Source organism: Carya illinoinensis, chromosome 14 (assembly GCF_018687715.1).
Source record: "Carya illinoinensis cultivar Pawnee chromosome 14, C.illinoinensisPawnee_v1, whole genome shotgun sequence".
NCBI lineage: Eukaryota > Viridiplantae > Streptophyta > Magnoliopsida > Fagales > Juglandaceae > Carya > Carya illinoinensis.
This window is the reverse complement of record NC_056765.1, coordinates 1145299-1152560: the sequence shown is the minus strand read 5'-3', so window position 1 is coordinate 1152560 and position 7262 is coordinate 1145299. Positions and strand designations below refer to the sequence as shown.

The window sequence follows — 7262 nt, the reverse complement described above, 5'->3', positions numbered from 1 at the left end:
CATGAAACAACTACACATAAAACTATGATTTTTTCTATTCTATTGCTATAAAACACTTTGCGTTTATCCAACATCCAATATTAAGTACTTAGAAATATGAAACATAAAGGAAAATCTTGAAACTTTCATTATATGCACTGATGAACATGTAGGATCAAATCTTTGAGCACCATTTGGATCTAATTAAATAAATCAAACATATTCATTCATCCAAACCCAATGGGGAATTCACATTAATGTAATTATGGGCTATACATTAGGATGGACCAATTTGAACCTAGAACCTACAACTTACAAACTACTAAATATATAGAACTCATTTATTGCTTCTAAACATTAATTGAAAATGTGCACATTCATTCAAATTGTTCAATTATCTTGCTCCTCTATATCTAAAAATTATATCTAGTTAGCTATAACAATGTGCACCTGGGCATTGTGGGTTGGGTGGAACAGCATCATGTGGAGAGAATTCATTATTGCATTTTTTATATTTCCATCTCTCCAACTCCAATTTGGCAATGATAACACCAAGTGAGCCATTAAGTAAACCGATTAATTTCATAGAGCATACAATCTGATAAACAAGAAAATAATACTCAAGTCAATCACTAACTTTGATGCTCATTTATAATCGCCAATTGCCAAAATGGCAAACATAAAACTAGCCTAAAAAAAGTATTTCATTGCAATTTAAGCAACACGCTTCGCAATGAAACAAGCACTTTTAGCAAAGTTCATCAACCCAAAACAACTCTGAAATACAACTTAAGCTGAGATCACAAGGCACACATGTGAAGATAATAAGATCATGAATGGTGAAGTCTTCTACAAAACTGTATGCCTTAGATCTAATGAAATAAACTGTATGTCTTCTACAAATGTTCTATGTTTCATTAATGAAATAAACTAATGAAAAGATGGAGAGATAAATGATAGAATAAGATAGATGGAATGAAGAAGAGAGAGATAATAAAGAAAGAGGGAGGGAGAAAAAAAATTATGCATTGAGTGTCAATCTACATTTGGGTTGATATGTAGCACAAATGCATAATCCATTTGGAATGCTCTACATACTAAATACACCAAATGTAAAAATTCCAGTACAATGAGCGAAAGAGCCCTTTCAATAAACCAAAAGACCTATCAATTACTCATATAGCTATCAATAATACTAGACAGCTTTCCTCGTATGGCCTTTTGTGATCACATTTGAACAAAATTCCAACCACCCAGTCACATGCACTAAGTTTCAGGTTTATACTTTTTGTGTGCAACAAGTCGATTCTAAATACACATCCCATAGCTAGTGACTTTTACATCAATAACAACAAACTCACTTACCTGGACGTTCTTGGATATATCTCATAACCTTTGGAGTACAAATTTTAACCAAAAAAGATGGAATAATCCCACTAGCCCTCTCAACAATGCAGAAGTCCTTAAATGTATTTTCTAGTACTCAAATTCGAGGTAACTTAAGCAACTTTGACAACTTTGGTCATGTAGCTAAAATATAGTTACTAGAATTCTGATTTAAACAAGATGATTCTAGAAACAACATGATCCATGTTCAATTCCAAAACATCAATATGTGATAATACATAACCTCTATATTTTAGTGCAATGAAAACATTATAAAGTTGTCATAAACAATGATCCAGACAATAATGTCATCAAGTAGGCATATAGTACTACTTTTACCTTGTCTTCAATATCACTACCTCAAGTACCTTCTTTTCCCCCAAAAATTTGTCTCAACTACTTTACTAATCTCAAAGTAGAACTTCATTCAAGTGAAGTACAACTTTAGAGAAAAACCATTTTTTTTTATAGAATTCTAAAAAATTGTATTGTTAACAATAGAAGGTTATTAATAACTGTTCAAACCAAAACTCCTGTACAAATTTACAAACAATTTACTTAGATATTTATTTAGGTCTCCATTGCTTTCAAACTACACTGATCACAGTAAATGGGCATCAGTTTCAGCAGAGAAATCAATGGTTAAAAGGTATTCTCTTGTATGCTTATGTGTACTTGATCTCAAGTTGTTAATTAAATATTGTCATAGTTCTTAATACATATTCACAATCAGCTCATCTCTCTTACATTTGACTTCACTTTACATCCGTCCCCATGTCACTCTTCATCTCTCAAAGAGCATCTTCACCCACTAGGAAGCACTGTTGCCCACGCCCCTTCCCAACAAAAATTAAAAAATAAACCCCATAGTTAACAAATTGAGTAAAATATTAAACACAGATACTAATTTCTACTTGACCTTGATGGTTTGATGATTCGACTAACATCCTGAAGTATCTAGATTTTTCTTTTCTTGGATGGAGCAAGGTGAATAACCCACCATTTCGTAAATTATATTACTTAATCGGCCAATAATATATCCCAAAAACCAATATCAACTCAAAGCGGCCTGAATACAACACCCAAAACAGTTTTAAAACATCTTGTACAGCTACTTAAATTAACCCCAAACTGCCACACACCTCAACAATTATACAAGAGAATTAGAAATAGGAAACATGAACTTGGTTTATATGCAGTGAGAACATGTAGGACTACCACGTTCAAATCTTTGAATACCATTTTCATCTAATTTAATAACTGATAGTAATTCATTCATCCAAACTCAGTTGGGAATTCACATTAATGTAGTTTTGGGCTATACAGTGGGGTGAACCAATCGAAACCCAGAACCTACAATTCAACTACTAAATATTGAGAACACATTATCAAAATCTACAAGTCCTTGTTGTTCCTTTGTAATGCAAACATCAGCTATAGGTTTTTGTATATGCTTAAACCTGGTGAGTAAAGGCATGTCAGATTCAAAAAAATTTATCAACATGAAATGCCCAGATTTTAGGAAAGCAAGCAATACATCAGAAATCAATTAATTCAAATAAGTGTAAATAGTGGGCTATAAAAAAGCACATTACTAATTAAGATGATGGAAATCAAATAATCCAAATAACCGCCAGCTTGGATAAATCAGTTAAAATAAAAAATAAAAAAAGCTCCCACTTTCCTGTCGAGTACATAATATGTATACATGTACTCTACTAAAGATTAATACAATAGTTACTTCAAAGTCTTTAGTTCTTGTAAGTTATAATAGAGATATTCGTTCATTGAACCACTATTAATTTATTAGTTTATTGAACCATCACAAGTTTTATTTTTATATTTCAGTGTATCAAAAAATGGGGGTGAAATGGACTGATTGAAGCCTCAAAACAAAGTGCACAACAGAATTTTCTGCACTACCATGGACAGCTAGTAGCTTAAGTACATTTATGCTCTTAAACATCCCTCATTTAACCATAATCTCAACTAAATAAACTAAGCATACTAGAGTTGAATAAAACTTGAGAAGAAACATTATTTTTTTTTGTGAAAGCATAGCATAAACAGCAAGGGTAGCTCTCAACAAACTAGAAAATTCTAATCGAACGTACTAATTTGAATAAAATCCTTGGTTGCTTACTTAGGCTATTAATCTACAAGAAAAGTGTTAAAATAAATGCATCCTCATCTCCACTAGTTTAACACATATAAATAAAGGGTTAATCATAGTCAAAAAATGAGTCAAACTCAAGAAAAGACAATGAATAGCCATAACAGAATTTTTTTTTTTGCTACATAACTGAAATGATACCCCACTGTCAACTCCATTCAAGATGATAAATTTGTGCTGTAAACACCATAAACACAATAGAAAGGAGCAAAATAATGTACGCTTTGTTGAACGTATTTAGGGTGGTAGAAAGAAAAAATGAAAATTATATTTTATTTTGGAGGCGGATAATAAAAACATGCAAATAAAAGAAAGAAACAAAGCGCTACACAATTGATGTACTACAGAGTTGGCAATGAATATTGTATAGGATTTATAATTTGACAAACCCCAAAATGAATCAGTATCCTATCTAATGCTCAATCAGAGATACCAAGTGCTTCAAAAGTGGAGTAAGCACATTATGCATATTGTATAAGCTTGTTGATAATAATTACTTCTGTGACATTTTAAGAAAATAATATAGAAACTAAACTCACAAAATTTTCCCAAATAACCCTACTGCATAAAAGGTAATCTCCATACAGCTTTCAAATATGGATCAATAACATTCAACTACTAAATTCTAGTAGCTATAAAATATCTCCAGAATAACCTAATTAAGTACATAAAGTCCAGATGATTTACAATCCACTTCGCCCATTATTGTGAAAACTTGGAAGTGATTTTATATTCTACAAACTACCATCGAAGGACAGTAAAAAATTTCATAACTAACAAAAACAAAGAAGAAGGATCCACAATTATTAGAACTAGAGAGAGAGAGAGAGAGAGAGAGAGAGAGAGAGAGAGAGAGAGAGAGAGAGTATACCTCAACAGTCCAAAAGAAGAAATCTAGATGGTGTTCTTTGCTCATTTCCATAATCAATCTCCCAAAAATACCTAAATCATTTGAAAAAAAAGCACCAATGCTAAGACCTCAAATTCAATTGAATTTCAGCTCAGGACCAAAACAACTAAAACACATAATAGAGGGACAACCTATTATAAATAGGCAAGAATGCAAATGAAGAAAGGAAGACTGCTTACAGCTACTAAACCATCCAAACATTCCATTAATTGACGTTTAATGCCCTTGTGACAGAGGAAGATAATAAGAAAATATCACATGATAAATCATACATATTAATAGCACAATCATATTCTCTAATAACCATATGTATTCACTACAGTCCATCTAAAAACAGCAATATGATCATATACTTCAATTTCCAAAAATTGCAATTGGACCTATAAATGTATGAGAAGTTGCATTTTGACCCGCCAACATTACCTTGACTCCCAAACTTACATGTTAATATACTCTAAATAGTGCTGAACTTAAAATATGAGCATCACAAAACCAACTTCAGAAAACCCAAAAAGCAATTGAAATTTCATTCTAACCATTTCACTATATGAGGATCATGCCTAAACACATGCTTGAAAACCTTACAAACCGAAACTGCCATGATGCAAACTATGAAGCATATCTTCATGAACAGATTTACACACCATAATACTAGTTGGCAATTCAAGTATTAACTTGAATCAAACCACGATTAACACAAGCATTATCAATATTTGATGAAAATAATTAAGTCATCGTTGCATTATGTGTTCCCCTTGTGTATTACAACTTAGCAATACAAAGTAAGACCAAATTAGTTCTCGGTATGCCTCTTTCCTAGAAATTAAGAAAACTATGTTTTAAAACTAAGTCTTTACATAAAAGTAACATATGCATGTAAAAGAAGCCATGCTACAACAACTAGGCTTGGCCGAGACGAGCATAGCACAATTGAGTCAAACAAATGCGGTTTGTTCCTCAAATATATAAACACAATATGAAAGGCAATATAATTGTTGTCATGGCTTTATGTATATAGTTCATACCTCAAAAGGGCCCGCACTACCAAGATAATAAGAAGATGCTTGCACGGAAAGATTGAAATCTCTATCACCTCATCCTTTAAATTTGCCTAATTATACACAAATTATCTTTTGTTTAGTAAACAACTACTTGTAAGAAATAATCAGAAAGGGAAAAAAATGCCATGATATATTTTTTAGAATCTAATTTTAATACCACAAAACCAATATTAATGAGCTAGGAAAGAGGACAATAATCAGTTCAGATATGTTTGTCCAACCAGCATATGGTAACAGATTTTGCTGAGATTCTTAAGAGAGTTTTATAGTTTAATTATGGACTATAATTTTTCTTTCAATAGGAAGTAGGAACTTGTCATCAAATATGAGGATTTTGTAACACGTCTTAAGTAACCCTACAAGACAAAATATTTCTAGTTAAATTCCATTATTTCTAGTAACCCTATCAGGATTTTACTCATTTTTTTAAATCAGCAATTATCTCTATTCATGTCTTTGCATGCATGTCTATGCATTTTTATGCTAGAACCCCTGCATGAATAAAGACAAATTCATCATTGTGAAACTTATGTAAATCCCCCTATATACTTGCCATTTGAAAGTGTTTTGGTGTGATTGGCAAGATGTGATTACTTTGGGATGAATACACAATGCATGTTACTCTTTCAGAAAAAGAATTGTCCAATGCTTGCTTGAAATGCAACCGATAGTGTTAGGGACATGTATCACTTTCAATCTTCCACTGTGTGGCCATAATTCGCTAATGAAACTTGAGGGAGGGCTTCTCCTGCAAACACTCCGATGCTTAAGTCAATTAAGAGGTCATTGTATTCCAGTTCTCTAATTATCAAAGATTACTTGTATATATAGACTCGTTTGCTGTACCTATCTCATTCAGGATTTATCGGAACTGATCACTACTTAGGATTTTGAATAATCGCGTCACTTCCTACTGTTTTTATCCTTTCGTTAAAGATGGTGCCATGCATATCTCTCTTTAAAATCTTCTTGACTATCCCTCTATGACCCATGGGCCCATCCTCTGGGTTTCTTGGTTTTTATTGTACTATGGGCCCTCTTATACGTTCCAGGGCCATTCGGTTGGGATGGTCCCTCTAGTTACCCCGCCAATTCCATTCGCCTTCTGGCGGACGGAATTCACTTTGATCAAATTCGTTGTTGTGAAAATGCTGGGTGCGATCATACCAGCACTAATGCACCGGATCCTATCAGAACTCTGTAGTTAAACATGCTTGGGCAAGAGTAGTACTAGGATGGGTGACCTCCTGGGAAGTCCTCGTGTTGTACCCCTCCTGGGAAGTCCTTGCCTGGTTATATAATTTGCTATTACGAGGGTAATTACTAGATCATCGTCATGCGGGTACAGGACTCCTTCCTTGTCCGCCTTTTCAAAGAATATCACCATTCGCTCATTGCTAAGTTTTGGTTGTTTGTATGCACTTTCTGCTACAAAAACTTCTTCATATATTGCCTTCCGTGCATTCACCTTTCGACCAGATGCGAAAACACCATCTCCCTCAAAACCTCCTGCTATAGTCTTTATCTCTCCTATAGGTGCCCTGTTCCTGTCGCCTCTTGGGAGCGATCTCACCCCTTTTTCTTGGCGGTCATTAACGTGATGCCTCCTTTCTGGACTAGAACTCCAACTTGATCCTTGCCTAGTCTCCTGACGCCTTCTAGGTTTTGACCGCTCCACCACCATTTGCTCCAACTCATCGGTTCCTACTAACTCAGTGACCCTCTTTCTCATAGTCGTGCAATCCTCAGTCCA

The 7262-nt window shown here is 33.8% G+C and overlaps 1 non-coding gene across 1 annotated transcript; it reads left to right on the top strand.

The window, feature by feature from the left end:
• The first annotated feature begins 6662 nt into the window (after window positions 1–6662).
• On the top strand, window positions 6663–6781 carry LOC122295224. Its single transcript, XR_006237888.1, has one exon. It is a non-coding gene; the product is annotated as a 5S ribosomal RNA (ribosomal RNA).
• The last annotated feature ends 481 nt before the right edge of the window (window positions 6782–7262 follow it).